General features: G+C 40.2%; 1 protein-coding gene across 9 annotated transcripts in view; it reads left to right on the plus strand.

Moving 5' to 3' along the window:
* The first annotated feature begins 1,038 nt into the window (after nucleotides 1–1,038).
* Nucleotides 1,039–20,788, plus strand: part of def8 (differentially expressed in FDCP 8 homolog) — a 157,066-nt gene continuing 137,316 nt past the window's right edge. For all 9 annotated transcript variants that reach the window (XR_013817152.1, XR_013817153.1, XR_013817154.1 and 6 more), the window contains exon 1: nucleotides 1,039–1,207. The gene's annotated coding sequence lies outside the window, so the exon portion shown is untranslated. The remainder of the gene's footprint in view (nucleotides 1,208–20,788) is intronic.

Genomic DNA, 20,788 nt, shown 5'->3' on the forward strand with positions numbered 1-20,788 from the left:
CAGGACGACAGTGAAGACGACAGAACAGGACGACAGTGAAGACGACAGAACAGGACGACAGTGAAGACGACAGAACAGGACGACAGTGAAGACGACAGAACAGGACGACAGTTAAGACGACAGAACAGGACGACAGTGAAGACAGAACAGGACGACAGTTAAGACGACAGAACAGGACGACAGTGAAGACGACAGAACAGGACGACAGTGAAGACGACAGAACAGGACGACAGAACAGGACGACAGTTAAGATGACAGAACAGGACGACAGTGAAGACGACAGAACAGGACGACAGTGAAGACGACAGAACAGGACGACAGAACAGGACGACAGTGAAGACGACAGAACAGGACGACAGTGAAGACGACAGAACAGGACGACAGTGAAGACGACAGAACAGGACGACAGAACAGGACGACAGTTAAGATGACAGAACAGGACGACAGTGAAGACGACAGAACAGGACGACAGTTAAGATGACAGAACAGGACGACAGTGAAGACGACAGAACAGGACGACAGTGAAGATGACATAACAGGACGACAGTTAAGATGACAGAAGAACAGGACGACAGTGAAGACGACAGAACAAATTAACATATACCAATTTATCTGAACAACTACAAATGTATAGTACAAAGCACTAAGCAATCGACTTATTTTTGGCACATATGGAACCCCATAGATTTGAGGATCCCTGGACTAGAATGACAAGATTGAGTTGAGATTTTCTGAACAGAATGGATGAATATTTGACGTCATTAAGGGAATGTACCTTATAGGCTACAGATCCTAAGGCCAACCACAAGAGGCAAAACCAAAAAAAAGGAAAAGAAAAGAAAGTTTCACCAAGTCAGATTTATAAAAACAAACATAAAAAATAATAACTAATTATTAATAACTATTAATTAATAACTAATAACTAATTTTTTGTTGCATTTACACAGTTTTGTCCAGCAGGCGTCACCAGCGTGTGGTTTTCGAACGCTTCGAAACATTTTTCGAGGCTTTGAAAAGCTTCTCCTCCCATCACCTAGAGGTCGCTACAATTCACGTAAGCGTTGAACAAGCTTCACTCACAACAACACACAGCAGCTACCAGAGAACATCTAAGAAAATAATGACAGCTGCCATTGATTATTTATCAGCTTATTATTTGTGATGATGATTCTGAGGATGAAGACGCGCTGCTGAAGCTGCGTAAAGCGTAAGATAAACATTATCACACATTTTATTAAGATGTGATGCTAAGCGGTAGCATGCTGGCTATTTTCGCCTGTCGTGATAAACCGTGTATTATACAAACATTTATTCTTCATCAATTTGACTAATTGTTCTGATGTCAAGCTGAACACTTTGTCAGTTGTTTTCAGTTGTTGCTGGTAAATAGCCCAATGATGATGATGCAGCTCATGCTAATGTATTAATTGACTGCATGATATTACAGTTTCAGTCGAAATATATCATTTATTTTGTTGTTTTAGAATTAATACATACAATTTCGCCAGCTGTCATTCAAATTTAATCCTGCTGTCATTGCATAAAACATGAATGACAGTAAACTGCAGCTAACATGAAAGTCAACCTGTGTATGGGAGTGAATTTCCCTTGTCTTTCCTTGCATCTTAATCATTATTTTCAATTCAATTCAAAATTTCTGAGTGCTAAAAAGCGATCAAGGTGAGGCAAATTAATGATTTTAATATAGGGTACAACAGGGCTAAAGGCACACCTTTAGAAAAAATTGCTTTTCACTACTCCTATAATGTATGATATACAAAAAAAATATATGTTTGTATTGAACATTTATGGAGCAACAGATTTTGTGTGAAAATAAATCATAAAAGTGGTTTATTTTATTTAATAAATCTTAAAAATGTATGGGGTGTCGAGGGGGGCTTTTTACCCCACACATGGGGTAAAAGGCTCACCAGCATGGGGTAAAAGGCACACAGTATTGATACAAATACTTTAGCTAAAATAATGTTTTTAATAATGTGGAATAAAGTTAATACTTGTTCAAAACAATCACTTTAGCAACGTTTGAACTATTTTCTGTTTATTTTGATGAATAAAAGAATTCATTTTTGACCAATAAATATGCTTTCATTAAAATATGTTAATATAGAAATATATCTGAAAAATATAGAAACAAAATAATTTTAAAAAAGTACAGATTCTGAAAGCATTGAAGGAGATCCCATAATCATTTAATATAGATTTACAGTAGTAACAATTAATTATATTTTATTATATGATATGATTAATATCACAGTTTTAAATATGATGGTTTCATTATAAATATGGTGATTATCTCTAAGGTGGACACCCTACTTAATATATGATGCTTACAATCTGAATCTAACCATGTCATGTCAACAAATGGAAAAGTCAGTCAGCTGTTTATTATCATGTTAAATATGGTGCCTTTTGCCCCAACAGCAGGGGTGCCTTTCTACCATACTTTTACATATTCTTCCATTATTGAAAAACTGTGGCTTTAATTACTTTGAACAAAACTGTCAAACATTAACAAGACCTTCATTTAAAAATATATTCAATAATTTTAGCGATTCTTATTTGCTACTTAAATCTACAATTTAAAAAAAAAAAAAAAACATCAAATATTAGATCAAATGAACGCAGAATAAACTTAGCACTGCTGCCTAGGGCTGTAACGATTTGACCAAAAATTAAAACCTCGATTAATGGAACATTTGACCTCGATTATGATTAATGAACGATTATTTTTCTTTTTTTTTTTTTTTTTTTTTTTTTTGCCCTCATAAGGTTTTTGATTAAGTTCACTGATAAGGTTTGTACTGTAAATATTTTCTACTATTAAAGGTGGAATTTTTTTTTCTAATGAAAAAGTGCATTGTGATTTTAAAATACTTGAAGGAAACGGTTCACTTTCAGCAGTTATTGTCTATGGAGCAGATTTCTGTTTGTTGTACATCAGATACATATAAATGAACACTGTAGGCCTACATTACATTTATTTGAATGCATTAATGAGAGAGTGATTGTGTGTGTGAATTACTCTTACTGTCTCTATTCATTATGAAGCTGTGGTTTGTACTTACTTCAAAGGTATTAAAATGTATGCCTATAACGGTTGAGTTTCTAAGCTACTTTAGTGACTTTACTTTAGTCACAGCTTCTGTCTGAGTGTTCGTTTGTCAAAATATATCAGGCATTAGTTAAACATAATACACATCTGATGGTCGAAACTCGCTTTAATGTTCAAACTGGCAGGGCTTAAACCACATACAAATGACAAAGCTTTGTGAGGACGCAGGTGAGAGAGGTCTGCCTTCAGGGCGCGCGCGTTTTCAGAGACGCGACATGGCTCTCTGAGTCACTGAAAAAAGCTGAGCACTGAACGAAGAAGTTTTCCGTATTGTTGTGGTTGAATAGTTCACAATCGCTTTAAATGTTGAAACTGGCAAGCCTTTAAACGCATTTACTTGACAAACTTTATGAGCACGAAAGTGAAAGCGGCTTCGGGGCTTGCGCGTGCCGTATGTGTGTGTGTGTGTCAGCGCGTAGGCTATAAGAACAGCAATTAACTGACCTGTATAAACTGTGTAAAACATGCAGCTACTATAGTGATTCTAGGCATCTATAAACACAGATAACCGCTCCTGCATCTCTGTGTGCCTTCAAACTGCACTTGATGTGACTGACGGGGCGGAGTCACGTGAAAACCGAAATAACCGACATGGGAAAAATACGCCGGTTAGAGGTTCTGAATGTCGGTTTTGGTTATTTTTCGATTAATCGTACAGCCCTACTGCTGCCTATGATCGTGTCAAAGATCAGATAAATTTCCACGTGCATCTTGAAAAGCGGTTGTTTTGGAAAGTGCTGAGGCAAGTTTTTGTGCCATCTAGTGGTTTAGAGGAAAATAAAATCAAAGGAGCCTTTTACCCAATGGAGCCTTTAGCTCCGTTGTACCCTAATATTGTATGGGGTTCCATATGTGCCAAAAATAAGTCGATTGCTTAGTGCTTTGTACTATACATTTGTCCTTGTCAACAGTCATTGCTTACTTATGGGTTCCATATGTGCCAAAAATAAGTTGACTGCTTAGTGCTTTGTACTATACATTTGTCCTTGTCAACACTCTTTGTCTAGTTGTTCAGATAAATTGGTATATGTTGATTTTTTCTGTCGTCTTAACTGTCGTCCTGTTCTGTCGTCTTAACTGTCGTCCTGTTCTGTCGTCCTGTTCTGTCGTCTTAACTGTCGTCCTGTTCTGTCGTCCTGTTCTGTCGTCTTAACTGTCGTCCTGTTCTGTCGTCCTGTTCTGTCGTCTTAACTGTCGTCCTGTTCTTTTGTTGATTTGTTCTGTCGTCTTAACTGTCGTCCTGTTCTGTCGTCCTGTTCTGTCATCTTAACTGTCGTCCTGTTCTGTCGTCTTCACTGTCGTCCTGTTCTGTCGTCCTGTTCTGTTGTCTTAACTGTCTGTCTTAATTTGAAGTTATCTGTGCATGTTTTTTTTTTGCATGTAGCTTACTATTCAACATTTTTCTGAGGCCACCGGGTGCGAGGGCCCTTTCATCGCTGCTTGCAGCTTTAATAATTAGGGCTCAAGCCTGAAAGGGCGCAGAGCCCTATTGTTTTCCTTAGGGCTATTATTAGGGCCCAAGCCCTGAAAGGGCGCAGAGCCCTATTGTTCTTCCTCAGATTATTCTTTGTTTTTTTTATTTTTAGGGCCCAAGCCCTGAAAGGGCGCAGAGCCCTATTGTTCTTCCTCAGATTATTAGGGCCCAAGCCCAAAGGGCGCAGAGCCCTATTGTTCTTCCTCAGATTATTCTTTGTTTTTTTTTTTATTTTTTTTTTCGACTTCTCGGGTACTTTTGGGGCACTTAACATGCTCGAAAACTCTTGAAACTTCGCACGGGCGTCGGAATGCGCGGCCATCAGAGCCGGGCTGAAGCTGGTACCCGGGCGTGGCAGGGGGGCTCGACAGCGCCCCCTAAAGTGGGGTCTGAAAACTTGGTCCATATATCAAACACACTTGCACGTACATGTATGAAACTCGGTACACATATAGACCTCATTGGGCCAAACAACTTTCGTGCTCTAAGTTATGCGTCAGCCCTACAGGAAGTGAGCTATAATGGGTTGTTCGGAAAACGCATGCTCTGGAATTTAATATACTCCTCCGAGGCCATTGTTTCGATCATTGCCAAACTCGGTCAGCATCAAGTGAACATATTCAGGATGCTAAATTGCGAGCGGATTTTTGATATCTCAAATGGTTTGGCCGTGGCGAAGCAACGAATTTATGGCGAGAAAAGGGAAACAGGAAGTGTGTTATAACTTGTGCAAACATTGACTGATTTGGATGAAACTTCAGCTGTGTGTTCGTTGTAAGAAGCCGATCACATGGATATGACTTTTGTGAGTCAAAGTTATAGCGCCACCAACTGGCAGCAGGAAGTGTGTCACTTTCAAAAATGCTTTAAATCACCATCTTATTTTGACCCGATTTATTTCAAACTTCATCAGTATAATGTGAAAACATGACAGATAGAGACTTATGAAATGGATTCCTGAAATTTCAAATACTGTTGCCATGGCAACGTGTCAAAGTTTAATAATCTTTTGGCTGTTCTGAGGCTCTTAGCATGCTTGAAATTGCTTGAAACTGCTTGAAACTCAACACACACATCAGAGATATCAGTCAGTACACAATGGCAAAGCCTCAGAAACGGGTGGGGATGAGGGGCTCTCTAGCGCCACCTTTTGACAAAAGTGAAGGGCTTCGTTTCATCTACAATCACCAAACTCAGTATATATATTGACCTCATCGAGCCGGACAACTTTCTAATTTACAGTCATTAGCTCCGACCAACAGGAAGTCAGATATTTTTGTTTGAAGGTGAATTTTTGATTAAATCGGGGTCTGAGTTTTTACGTTCTCCTCGTAGGCGATTTATTCAATCTCCACCAAACTCGGTCAACTTGAAACAAAGATACTGAAGATGCTAAAATGTGAACGGATATTGGATATCTCAAACGGTGTTTCCATGGCAAGGAATTAAATAAGGACAAAAAAGGGGAACAGAAATTCTCTGTGTCTGCTGCTCTCCCCTCAATGAACACAAGATGGCAGCATTGTATTAGTTTTGAAGCAGGATAAAAAAAAAACTTGTTTCTCTCTCTCTCTCTCTCTCTTGTTTGTGATTTATGAGGACACAAATTTGTATAATGACATGGGTATTAAACTGGTATTACAACGTGTATGTGTGTGTGTTTAAAAACATACTAAAACAATGTTTTATTCAAATGTAATCAAATAGCTTTAAAATAATCATACTATTTTTCAGATCAATATATTTATTTTATTTAATATATTTCTTCTGAATATTTATTCTCTGTCTGCCCTCCCCTCACTAAAAGGTAGCAGTGTTGTTATTTTTGAAACTCTCTCTCTCCGTGTGTGTGTGTGTGTGTGTGTGTGTGTGTGTGTGTGTGTGTGTGTGTGTGTGTGTGTGTGTGTGTGTGTGTGTGTGTGTGTGTGTGTGTGTGGGCATGTTTTTGTTAAATATCAGGACACAAATGTGTATAATGACATGGGTATGACATAGGTATTACAAAAAGAGGGTGAAATATGAGGACGTTCCCCATGTCCTCACTTTTCAAAATGCTTATAAATCACAGAACAAGGTTTTTTTTCACTGAAAGTGAACTGCACAGTCTCCTGTGAGGGCTAGGTTTAGGGGCAGGGGCAGGGGCAGGGGCAGTGTGTGTGTGTGTGTGTGTGTGTGTGTGTGTGTGTGTGTGTGTGTGTGTGTGTGTGTGTGTGTGTGTGTGTGTGTGTGTGTGTGTGTGTGTGTGTGTGTGTGTGTGTGTGTGTGTGTGTGTGTGTGTGATGGGTAGGTTTAGGGGCAGGGGCAGTGTAAGGGGATAGAAAATACGGTTTGTACGGTATAAAAACCATTACGCCTATGGAATGTCCTCACATTTCACAAAAACAAACGTGTGTGTGTGTGTGTGTGTGTGTGTGTGTGTGTGTTTGTGTGTCCACCAACTGGCAGCAGGAAGTGTGTCACTTTCAAAAATGCTAAATCACTGTCTTGTTTTCACCCGATTTACTTCAAACTTCATCAGTATAATGACAAAACATGGCAGATGTAGACATACGAAAGGGTTCCTGATATTTTACATACTGTTGCCATGGCAGTGTGTCAAAGTTTAATCATCTTTTGGCTGTTTTTGAGGCTCTTAGCATGCTTGAAATTGCTTGAAACTCAACACACACATCAGAGATGTCAGTCAGTGGAAATGGGCAAAGCCTCAGAAATGGGTGTGTTGGAGGGGTGTTTATTACAACATAATCATGGTTTATGAAGACATTTCATGTGTCCCCGTAAATCAAAATAGCTTTAAAAGCATACTAAACAATGTTTTAATAAAAATGTAAAAATGCAGAATATTTTCTGTGATGGTAGGTTTAGGGGTTGTGTGTGTGTGTGTGTGTGTGTGTGTGTGTGCGATATGTAGGCTTAGGGGTAGTGTAGGGGGATAGAATTTACAGTTTGTACAGTATAAAAACCATTAAGTCTATGGAATGCCCTCTGCCTGTCTTTCCCCTTCCCCCTCTCTATCACTCTCTGTGTGTGTGTGTGTGTGTGTGTGTGTGTGTGTGTGTGTGTGTGTGTGTGGAGGGGGGGGGGTCTCTCTCTCACCCTGTGAGTATGTGTGTGTGCCTTTCTCTCAGTCCTTCCCCTCCCCCCTCACTCTCCCTCTATCATTGTGTGTGTGTGTGTGTGTGTGTGTGTGTGTGTGTGTGTGTGTGTGTGTGTGTGTGTGTGTGTGTGTGACTTTCTATTTATTTTTTATATTGGACCACACATATTGATTTCAAATATATTCAACATATTTTTTTCAGAGAGTGAAATAAAAAAAACTTTCTCCCACCATTTAGATTTTATTTCTTTTTGTTGTTAAAATCTTGTGAACCTTGTTCAATGTGCAGAGTGCATCTCTCTCAGTCCTTCCCCTCCCCCCTCACTCTCAGGCTCACCCTGGGTGTGTGTGTGTGTGTGTTTGAGTGTGTGCGCGCACGTGTGGTGTGTGTGTGTGTGTGTGTGTGTGGGGGGGGGGGGTGTGTCTCTCTCACCCTGTGAGTTTGTGTGTGTGCCTTTCTCTCTCGGAATGATAATTTACCCCTTTCGTATCATAGACTATTACAAAAAACTATCACTTTAGTGTGAATAAGTAAAAAAGAACTACAAACACCTTGAATTAAATACTGGCCTTCTGGACTTACAAAATTTTGAGCAGGAAAATATAACTTTTATTTATTTTATCCTATGACATTAAAATGAATCTAGATTTAAATTACATCATGGGTGTGGCTTGTGGTGATAGTGGCACCAGTTGCTGCGGTAAATGTGGCATATTCGAGCGATTCTAAAATATTCTCCTGTTTATTAAATGCATATTGCCTGCCGTGCACAGTTAAGCTGATGCCACCGGCGTGGCGGTGCCACCGGCTTGGGCCCGTCATCGCTGCTCGCAGCTTTAATTCTTTGTTTTTTTTTTGTTTTTTTTCGACTTCTCGGGTACTTTTGGGGCACTTAACATGCTCGAAAACTCTTGAAACTTCGCACAGGCGTCGGAATGCGCGGCCATCAGAGCCGGGCTGAAGCTGGTACCCGGGCGTGGCAGGGGGGCTCGACAGCGCCCCCTAAAGTGGGGTCTGAAAACTTGGTCCATATATCAAACACACTTGCACGTACATGTATGAAACTTGGTACACATTTAGATCTCATCGGGCCGAACAACTTTCGTGCTCATAGTTATGTGTCAGCCCAACAGGAAGTGAGCTATTATGGGTTGTTCGGAAAACGCATGCTCTGGAATTTAATATACTCCTCCGAGGCCATTGTTTCGATCATTGCCAAACTCGGTCAGCATGAAGAGAACATATCCAGGATGCTAAATTGCGAGCGGATTTTTGATATCTCGAAAAGTCTGGCCGTGGCGATGCAACGAATTTATGGCGAGAAAAGGGAAACAGGAAGTGTGTTATAACTTGTGCAAACATTGACTGGTTTGGATGAAACTTCAGCTGTGTGTTTGTTGTAAGAAGCCGATCACATGGATATGACTTTTGTGAGTCAAAGTTATAGCGCCACCAACTGGCAGCAGGAAGTGTGTCACTTTCAAAAATGCTTTGAATCACCATCTTATTTTCACCAGATTTATTTCAAACTTCATCAGTATAATGTGAAAACATGACAGATAGAGACGTATGAAATGGATTCCTGAAATTTCAAATACTGTTGCCATGGCAACGTGTCAAAGTTTAATAATCTTTTGGCTGTTCTGAGGCTCTTAGCATGCTTGAAATTGCTTGAAACTGCTTGAAACTCAACACACACATCAGAGATGTCAGTCAGTAGACATGGGCAAAGCCTCAGAAACGGGCGGGGATGAGGGGCTCTCTAGCGCCACCTTTTGACAAAAGTGAAGGGCTTCGTTTCATCTACAATCACCAAACTCAGTATATATATTGACCTCATCGAGCCGGACAACTTTCTAATTTACAGTCATTAGCTCCGACCAACAGGAAGTCAGATATTTTGGTTTGAAGGTAAATTTTTGGTTAAATCGGGGTCTGAGTTTTTACGTTCTCCTTGTAGGCGATTTATTCAATCTCCACCAAACTCGGTCAACATGAAACAAAGATACTGAAGATGCTAAAATGTGAACGGATATTGGATATCTCAAACGGTGTTTCCATGGCAAGGGATTAAATAAGGACAAAAAAGGGGAACAGAAATTCTCTGTGTCTGCTGCTCTCCCCTCAATGAACACAAGATGGCAGCATTGTATTAGTTTTGAAGCAGGATAAAAAAAAACTTGTTTCTCTCTCTCTCTCTCTCTCTCTCTTGTTTGTGATTTATGAGGACACAAATTTGTATAATGACATGGGTATTACACTGGTATTACAACGTGTATGTGTGTGTGTTTAAAAACATACTAAAACAATGTTTTATTAAAATGTAACCAAATAGCTTTAAAATAATCATACTATTTTTCAGATCAATATATTTATTTTATTTAATATATTTCTTCTGAATATTTATTCTCTGTCTGCCCTCCCCTCACTAAAAGGTAGCAGTGTTGTTCTGAGGCTCTTAGCATGCTTGAAATTGCTTGAAACTGCTTGAAACTCAACACACACATCAGAGATGTCAGTCAGTCAACTTTCTAATTTACAGTCATTAGCTCCGACCAACAGGAAGTCAGATATTTTGGTTTGAACGTGAATATTGGTATAATTCAGGCTCTGAGTTTTTACGTTCTCCTCGTAGGCGATTTATTCAATCTCCACCAAACTCGGTCAACATGAAACAAAGATACGGAAGATGCAAAAATGCGAACGGATTTTGGATATCTCAAACGGTGTTGCCATGCCGAGGGATTAAATAAGGACAAAAAAGGGGAATGTGTGCTGCCCTTCCCTCAATGAACACAAGATGGCAGCATTGTCTTAGTTTTGAAGCAGGATAAAAAAAAACCTTGTTTCTCTCTCTCTCTCTCTCTCTCTCTCTCTCTCTCTCTCTCTCTCTCTCTCTCTCTCTCTCTCTCTCTCTCTCTCTCTCTCTCTCTCTCTCTCTCTCTCTCTCTCTCTCTCTCTCTCTCTCTCTCTCTCTCTCTCTCTCTCTCTCTCTCTCTCTCTCTCTCTCTCTCTCTCTCTCTCTCTCTGTGTGTGTGTGTGCTTCTGTGATTTCTGAGGACATACATTTGTAGACATTTCATGTGTCCCCGTACATATATTGTTCTCTTCGAGCCGGACAACTTTCTAATTTAACTAATCTAATTTAACTAATTTAAAACTTTCTAATTTTAAATAAAAACGTCATGTGCTGTGTTTGCCAAGATCACGTATGATGCATATGCAGGGTATATGCAGGAATCCTGAAGTAAATTTTAATACCTTTTTAAGACTTTTTTAAGACCTTCTCAAAATATTTAAAGACCTCATCGGCGATGAGAACTACTGTTGAGCAATAAAATAAAAATATATAATCATAAGCTATAACAAAAATATATATTAAATTAGGTGAGTGGATAGTTAAAAAAAATTGCAATTACAAAAAGTAATTCTTGAAAAAACATCTCTGGACTAATTATCTTATCACCTGACAGCCGTGATTCCATGTACTCATTCAGACAGAACTCTTTTTTAAAACAGAGGAGTGTGAGTGTGTTTTCTATACATGTGCTTTACAGAAGGTCATGTGCTGTGTTTGCAAAGATCACTTTTGACACATTTGTCTTTAAATTCATTATTTACTGGCATAGTTCAAATTTATTTTAAAACAAAATTCACATTATTTTCTACAAGTGTCTGTTTATAAGTGTCTTTTTTTCACAGAAAGTTTTTGTTTGAACGTGAATATTTGTATAATTCAGGGTCTGAGTTTTTACGTTCTCCTCGTAGGCGATTTATTCAATCTCCACCAAACTCGGTCAACGTGAAACGGAAGCTTAACGCATTAAAAATATTTAACGCAAATAACGCAGCGTCCGTTTTTATATCCATTTTTGCTTAGCGTTACATGATCACGCTCCTATTCATGTAAATGCTTCCAAGCGCGACAAGACACAAGAGAGCGCGCTGTATGCCAGTGTCCTGTCTGTGTGTGTGTGTGTGTGTGTGTGTGTGTGTGTCAGTGTCCTGTCTGTGTATGTGTGTGTGTGTGTGTGTGTGTGTGTCAGTGTCCTGTCTGTGTGTGTGTGTGTGTGTGTGTGTGTGCCAGTGTCCTGTCTGTGTGTGTGTCAGTGTCCTGTCTGTGTGTGTGTGTGTGTGTGTGTGTGTGTGTGTGTGTGTGTGTGTGTGTGTGTGTGTGTGTGTCAGTGTCCTGTCTGTGTGGATGCGTCTCATGTCAGCTAATCAAGGGACACTGACACACACACACACACACACACACACACACACACACACACACACTCGACGCATAGATAGACACGCGTTAGTTTCCTGCTCACATCGAGTTCTCTTTTGCTCTTGAACAACCAATAACACAGAGGATTTTGAGTATTCTCATATTAGAGTCTTAAATTAGTTAAATAACGTCTTAAATGAACTTAAAGAGTTGTGAGGAAATGAGATGCGTGGGACAGCGCGTGAGACCCGCGGCTGTTCTTAAAGTGACAGTAGCACTGATGATGCCTGTCATTAATGTTCATCAAAGAACAACGGGAACAGAGAAAATTGTAGCTTTAATGATGATTCATCTATATTTGATTTATTATTTATGCAGTTAAGGAAGGTTTGATAACTATTACATTTCTGTATAACAGGTAAGGCCATGGGTAAATATAACATTTATTATTTTGGGTTTATGTAAAGATTGTTTTAAGTTCACTTAAATTAAAAGTTGTTTTTTAAAGCCTAATAAATGTTGAAATTGGGAGCTTTCAGTTATACTGTAATGTAACGTCATTAATGTTTCATAGAGACTTTAGTATCAGTGATACTGGCCTTCATTCATAAAAAATGACAACACAACACATATTTAGGGCCCAAGCCCAAAGGGCGCAGAGCCCTATTGTTCTTCCTCTGTTTCTTATTAGGGCCCAAGCCCTGAAAGGGCGCAGAGCCCTATTGTTCTTCCTCAGATTATTCTTTGTTTTTTTTTTTTTTTTTTTTTTTTTTTTTTTCGACTTCTCGGGTACTTTTGGGGCACTTAACATGCTCGAAAACTCTTGAAACTTCGCACAGGCGTCGGAATGCGCGGCCATCAGAGCCGGGCTGAAGCTGGTACCCGGGCGTGGCAGGGGGGCTCGACAGCGCCCCCTAAAGTGGGGTCTGAAAACTTGGTCCATATATCAAACACACTTGCACGTACATGTATGAAACTCGGTACACATATAGATCTCATCAGGCCGAACAACTTTCGTGCTCATAGTTATGTGTCAGGCCAACAGGAAGTGAGCTATTATGGGTTGTTCGGAAAACGCATGCTCTGGAATTTAATATACTCCTCCGAGGCCATTGTTTCGATCATTGCCAAACTCGGTCAGCATTAAGTGAACATATCCAGGATGCTAAATTGCGAGCGGATTTTTGATATCTCGAAAAGTCTGGCCGTGGCGATGCAACGAATTTATGGCGAGAAAAGGGAAACAGGAAGTGTGTAATAACTTGTGCAAACATTGACTGATTTGGATGAAACTTCAGCTGTGTGTTCGTTGTAAGAGGCCGATCACATGGATATGACTTTTGTGAGTCAAAGTTATAGCGCCACCAACTGGCAGCAGGAAGTGTGTCACTTTCAAAAATGCTTTGAATCACCATATTTTTTTCACCCGATTTATTTCAAACTTCATCAGTATAATGTGAAAACATGACAGATAGAGACGTATGAAATGGATTCCTGAAATTTCAAATACTGTTGCCATGGCAACGTGTCAAAGTTTAATAATCTTTTGGCTGTTCTGAGGCTCTTAGCATGCTTGAAATTGCTTGAAACTGCTTGAAACTCAACACACACATCAGAGATGTCAGTCAGTACACATGGGCAAAGCCTCAGAAACGGGTGGGGATGAGGGGCTCTCTAGCGCCACCTTTTGACAAAAGTGAAGGGCTTCGTTTCATCTACAATCACCAAACTCAGTATATATATTGACCTCATCGAGCCGGACAACTTTCTAATTTACAGTCATTAGCTCCGACCAACAGGAAGTCAGATATTTTGGTTTGAAGGTGAATGTTTGGTTAAATCGGGGTCTGAGTTTTTACGTTCTCCTCGTAGGCGATTTATTCAATCTCCACCAAACTCGGTCAACATGAAACAAAGATACTGAAGATGCTAAAATGTGAACGGATATTGGATATCTCAAACGGTGTTTCCATGGCAAGGGATTAAATAAGGACAAAAAAGGGGAACAGAAATTCTCTGTGTCTGCTGCTCTCCCCTCAATGAACACAAGATGGCAGCATTGTATTAGTTTTGAAGCAGGATAAAAAAAAAACTTGTTTCTCTCTCTCTCTCTCTCTCTCTCTCTTGTTTGTGATTTTTGAGGACACAAATTTGTATAATGACATGGGTATTACACTGGTATTACAACGTGTATGTGTGTGTGTTTAAAAACATACTAAAACAATGTTTTATTCAAATGTAACCAAATTGCTTTAAAATAATCATACTATTTTTCAGATCAATATATTTATTTTATTTAATATATTTCTTCTGAATATTTATTCTCTGTCTGCCCTCCCCTCACTAAAAGGTAGCAGTGTTGTTATTTTTGAAACTCTCTCTCTCCGTGTGTGTGTGTGTGTGTGTGGGTGTGTGTATGTGTGTGTGTGTGTGTGTGTGTGTGTGTGTGCTTGTTTATGTGATTTATTAGGGACACAAATTTGTATAATGACATGGGTATTACACTGTTATTACAACGTAGATTAAATGTATTTAAAATGTAACCAAGTAGCTTTAAAAATATACTACAAATTACAATGAAAACATGGTTTATGAGAATATTTCCTGTGTCCCATAAATGAAATAGCTTTAAGGGGTTTGTGTGTGTCTGTGTGTCTGTGTGTCTGTGTGTGTGTGTGTGTGTGTGTGTGTGTGTGTGTGTGTGTGTGTGTGTGTGTGTGTGTGTGTGTGTGTGTCTGTGTGTGTGTCTGTGTGTCTGTGTGTGTGTGTGTGTGTGTGTGTGTGTGTGTGTGTGTGTGTGTGTGGGCATGTTTTTGTGAAATATCAGGACACAAATGTGTATAATGACATGGGTATGACATAGGTGTTACAAAAAGAGGGTGAAATATGAGGACGTTCCCCATGTCCTCACTTTTCAAAATGCTTATAAATCATACAGAACAAGTTTTTTTTTCACAGAAAGTGAACTGCACAGTCTCCTGTGATGGGCTAGGTTTAGGGGCTGTGTGTGTGTGTGTGTGTGTGTGTGTGTGTGTGTGTGTGTGTGTGTGTGTGTGTGTGTGTGTGTGTGTGTGTGTGTGTGTGTGTGTGTGTGTGTGTGTGATGGGTAGGTTTAGGGGCAGTGTAAGGGGATAGAAAATACGGTTTGTACGGTATAAAAACCATTACGCCTATGGAATGTCCTCACATTTCACAAAAACAAACGTGTGTGTGTGTGTGTGTGTGTGTGTGTGTGTGTGTGTTTGTGTGTCCACCAACTGGCAGCAGGAAGTGTGTCACTTTCAAAAATGCTAAATAACTGTCTTGTTTTCAACCGATTTACTTCAAACTTCATCAGTATAATGACAAAACATGGCAGATGTAGACATACGAATGGATTCCTGATATTTTACATACTGTTGCCATGGCAGTGTGTCAAAGTTTAATCATCTTTTGGCTGTTTTTGAGGCTCTTAGCATGCTTGAAATTGCTTGAAACTCAACACACACATCAGAGATGTCAGTCAGTGGAAATGGGCAAAGCCTCAGAAATGGGTGTGTTGGAGGGGTGTTTATTACAACATAATCATGGTTTATGAAGACATTTCATGTGTCCCCGTAAATCAAAATAGCTTTAAAAGCATACTAAACAATGTTTTAATAAAAATGTAAAAATGCAGAATGTTTTCTGTGATGGTAGGTTTAGGGGTAGTGTGTGTGTGTGTGTGTGTGTGTGTGTGTGTGTGTGTGAGTGTGATATGTAGGCTTAGGGGTAGTGTAGGGGGATAGAATTTACAGTTTGTACAGTATAAAAACCATTAAGTCTATGGAATGCCCTCTGCCTGTCTTTCCCCTTCCCCCTCTCTATCACTCTCTCTCTCTCTCTGTGTGTGTGTGTGTGTGTGTGTGTGTGTGTGTGTGTGTGTGTGTGTGTGTGTGTGTGTGTGTGTGTGTGTGTGTGGAGGGGGGGGGGTCTCTCTCTCACCCTGTGAGTGTGTGTGTGTGTGTGGAGGGGGGGGGGTCTCTCTCTCACCCTGTGAGTATGTGTGTGTGTGTGTGTGTGTGTGTGTGTGTGTGTGTGTGTGTGTGTGTGTGTGTGTGTGTGTGTGTGTGTCTGTGTGTGTGTCTGTGTGTGTGTCTGTGTGTGTGTGTGTGTGTGTGTGTGTGTGTGTGTGTGTGTGGGCATGTTTTTGTGAAATATCAGGACACAAATGTGTATAATGACATGGGTATGACATAGGTGTTACAAAAAGAGGGTGAAATATGAGGACGTTCCCCATGTCCTCACTTTTCAAAATGCTTATAAATCATACAGAACAAGTTTTTTTTTCACAGAAAGTGAACTGCACAGTCTCCTGTGATGGGCTAGGTTTAGGGGCTGTGTGTGTGTGTGTGTGTGTGCGTGTGTGTCTGCGTGTGTGTGTGTGTGTGTGTGTGTGACTTTCTCTATTTTTTATATTGGACCACACATATTGATTTCAAATATATTCAACATATTTTTTTCAGAGAGTGAAATAAAAAAAACTTTCTCCCACCATTTAGATTTTATTTCTTTTTGTTGTTAAAATCTTGTGAACCTTGTTCAATGTGCAGAGTGCCTCTCTCTCAGTCCTTCCCCTCCCCCCTCACTCTCAGGCTCACCCTGGGTGTGTGTGTGTTTGAGTGTGTGCGCGCACGTGTGTGTGGTGTGTGTGTGTGTGGGGGGGGGGGTGTCTCTCTCACCCTGTGAGTTTGTGTGTGTGCCTTTCTCTCTCTGAATGATAATTTACCCCTTTCGTATCATAGACTATCACAAAAAACTATCACTTTAGTGTGAATAAGTAAAAAAGAACTACAAACACCTTGAATTAAATACTGGCCTTCTGGACTTACAAAATTTTGAGCAGGAAAATATAACTTTTATTTATTTTATCCTATGACATTAAAATTAATCTAGATTTAAATTACATCATGGGTGTGGCTTGTGGTGATAGTGGCACCAGTTGCTGCGGTAAATGTGGCATATTCGAGCGATTCTAAAATATTCTCCTGTTTAAATGCATATTGCCTGCTGTGCACAGTTAAGCTGATGCCACCGGCGTGGCGGTGCCACCGGCTTGGGCCCGTCATCGCTGCTCGCAGCTTTAATTATTATTAGGGCCCAAGCCCAAAGGGCGCAGAGCCCTATTGTTCTTCCTCAGATTATTCTTTGTTTTTTTTTTGTTTTTTTTTTTCGACTTCTCGGGTACTTTTGGGGCACTTAACATGCTCGAAAACTCTTGAAACTTCGCACGGGCGTCGGAATGCGCGGCCATCAGAGCCGGGCTGAAGCTGGTACCCGGGCGTGGCAGGGGGGCTCGACAGCGCCCCCTAAAGTGGGGTCTGAAAACTTGGTCCATATATCAAACACACTTGCACGTACATGTATGAAACTCGGTACACATATAGACCTCATCGGGCCGAACAACTTTCGTGCTCTAAGTTATGCGTCAGCCCTACAGGAAGTGAGCTATAATGGGTTGTTCGGAAAACGCATGCTCTGGAATTTAATATACTCCTCCGAGGCCATTGTTTCGATCATTGCCAAACTCGGTCAGCATCAAGTGAACATATTCAGGATGCTAAATTGCGAGCGGATTTTTGATATCTCAAATGGTTTGGCCGTGGCGAAGCAACGAATTTATGGCGAGAAAAGGGAAACAGGAAGTGTGTTATAACTTGTGCAAACATTGACTGATTTGGATGAAACTTCAGCTGTGTGTTCGTTGTAAGAAGCCGATCACATGGATATGACTTTTGTGAGTCAAAGTTATAGCGCCACCAACTGGCAGCAGGAAGTGTGTCACTTTCAAAAATGCTTTAAATCACCATCTTATTTTGACCCGATTTATTTCAAACTTCATCAGTATAATGTGAAAACATGACAGATAGAGACTTATGAAATGGATTCCTGAAATTTCAAATACTGTTGCCATGGCAACGTGTCAAAGTTTAATAATCTTTTGGCTGTTCTGAGGCTCTTAGCATGCTTGAAATTGCTTGAAACTGCTTGAAACTCAACACACACATCAGAGATATCAGTCAGTACACAATGACAAAGCCTCAGAAACGGGTGGGGATGAGGGGCTCGCTAGCGCCACCTTTTGACAAAAGTGAAGGGCTTCGTTTCATCTACAATCACCAAACTCAGTATATATATTGACCTCATCGAGCCGGACAACTTTCTAATTTACAGTCATTAGCTCCGACCAACAGGAAGTCAGATATTTTGGTTTGAAGGTGAATTTTTGATTAAATCGGGGTCTGAGTTTTTACGTTCTCCTCGTAGGCGATTTATTCAATCTCCACCAAACTCGGTCAACATGAAACAAAGATACTGAAGATGCTAAAATGTGAACGGATATTGGATATCTCAAACGGTGTTTCCATGGCAAGGAATTAAATAAGGACAAAAAAGGGGAACAGAAATTCTCTGTGTCTGCTGCTCTCCCCTCAATGAACACAAGATGGCAGCATTGTATTAGTTTTGAAGCAGGATAAAAAAAAAACTTGTTTCTCTCTCTCTCTCTCTCTCTCTTGTTTGTGATTTATGAGGACACAAATTTGTATAATGACATGGGTATTAAACTGGTATTACAACGTGTATGTGTGTGTGTTTAAAAACATACTAAAACAATGTTTTATTCAAATGTAATCAAATAGCTTTAAAATAATCATACTATTTTTCAGATCAATATATTTATTTTATTTAATATATTTCTTCTGAATATTTATTCTCTGTCTGCCCTCCCCTCACTAAAAGGTAGCAGTGTTGTTATTTTTTAAACTCTCTCTCTCCGTGTGTGTGTGTGTGTGTGTGTGTGTGTGTGTGTGTGTGTGTGTGTGTGTGTGTGTGTGTGTGTGTGTGGGCATGTTTTTGTTAAATATCAGGACACAAATGTGTATAATGACATGGGTATGACATAGGTATTACAAAAAGAGGGTGAAATATGAGGACGTTCCCCATGTCCTCACTTTTCAAAATGCTTATAAATCACAGAACAAGGTTTTTTTTCACTGAAAGTGAACTGCACAGTCTCCTGTGAGGGTTAGGTTTAGGGGCAGGGGCAGGGGCAGGGGCAGGGGCAGGGGCAGGGGCAGGGGCAGTGTGTGTGTGTGTGTGTGTGTGTGTGTGTGTGTGTGTGTGTGTGTGTGTGTGTGTGTGTGTGTGTGTGTGTGTGTGTGTGTGTGTGTGTGTGTGTGATGGGTAGGTTTAGGGGCAGTGTAAGGGGATAGAAAATACGGTTTGTACGGTATAAAAACCATTACGCCTATGGAATGTCCTCACATTTCACAAAAACAAACGTGTGTGTGTGTGTGTGTGTGTTTGTGTGTCCACCAACTGGCAGCAGGAAGTGTGTCACTTTCAAAAATGCTATATCACTGTCTTGTTTTCACCCGATTTACTTCAAACTTCATCAGTATAAATGACAAAACATGGCAGATGTAGACATACGAAAGGGTTCCTGATATTTTACATACTGTTGCCATGGCAGTGTGTCAAAGTTTAATCATCTTTTGGCTGTTTTTGAGGCTCTTAGCATGCTTGAAATTGCTTGAAACTCAACACACACATCAGAGATGTCAGTCAGTGGAAATGGGCAAAGCCTCAGAAATGGGTGTGTTGGAGGGGTGTTTATTACAACATAATCATGGTTTATGAAGACATTTCATGTGTCCCCGTAAATCAAAATAGCTTTAAAAGCATACTAAACAATGTTTTAATAAAAATGTAAAAATGCAGAATATTTTCTGTGATGGTAGGTTTAGGGGTTGTGTGTGTGTGTGTGTGTGTGTGTGTGTGTGTGTGTGTGTGTGTGTGTGTGTGTGTGCGATATGTAGGCTTAGGGGTAGTGTAGGGGGATAGAATTTACAGTTTGTACAGTATAAAAACCATTAAGTCTATGGAATGCCCTCTGCCTGTCTTTCCCCTTCCCCCTCTCTATCACTCTCTCTGTGTGTGTGTGTGTGTGTGTGTGTGTGTGTGTGTGTGTGTGTGTGTGTGTGTGTGTGTGTGTGTGTGTGTGTGTGTGTGGAGGGGGGGGGGGGTCTCTCTCTCACCCTGTGAGTATGTGTGTGTGCCTTTCTCTCAGTCCTTCCCCTCCCCCCTCACTCTCCCTCTATCATTGTGTGTGTGTGTGTGTGTGTGTGTGTGTGTGTGTGTGTGTGTGTGTGTGTGTGTGTGTGTGTGACTTTCTATTTATTTTTTATATTGGACCACACATATTGATTTCAAATATATTCAACATATTTTTTTCAGAGAGTGAAATAAAAAAAACTTTCTCCCACCATTTAGATTTTATTTCTTTTTGTTGTTAAAATCTTGTGAACCTTGTTCAATGTGCAGAGTGCATCTCTCTCAGTCCTTCCCCTCCCCCCTCACTCTCAGGCTCACCCTGGGTGTGTGTGTGTGATGGGTAGGTTTAGGGGCAGTGTAAGGGGATAGAAAATACGGTTTGTACGGTATAAAAACCATTACGCCTATGGAATGTCCTCACATTTCACAAAAACAAACGTGTGTGTGTGTGTGTGTTTGTGTGTCCACCAACTGGCAGCAGGAAGTGTGTCACTTTCAAAAATGCTAAATCACTGTCTTGTTTTCACCCGATTTACTTCAAACTTCATCAGTATAAATGACAAAACATGGCAGATGTAGACATACGAAAGGGTTCCTGATATTTTACATACTGTTGCCATGGCAGTGTGTCAAAGTTTAATCATCTTTTGGCTGTTTTTGAGGCTCTTAGCATGCTTGAAATTGCTTGAAACTCAACACACACATCAGAGATGTCAGTCAGTGGAAATGGGCAAAGCCTCAGAAATGGGTTTGTTGGAGGGGTGTTTATTACAACATAATCATGGTTTATGAAGACA

The sequence above is a fragment of the Gobio gobio genome, assembly GCF_949357685.1.
Source record: "Gobio gobio genome assembly, chromosome: 9".
NCBI lineage: Eukaryota > Metazoa > Chordata > Actinopteri > Cypriniformes > Gobionidae > Gobio > Gobio gobio.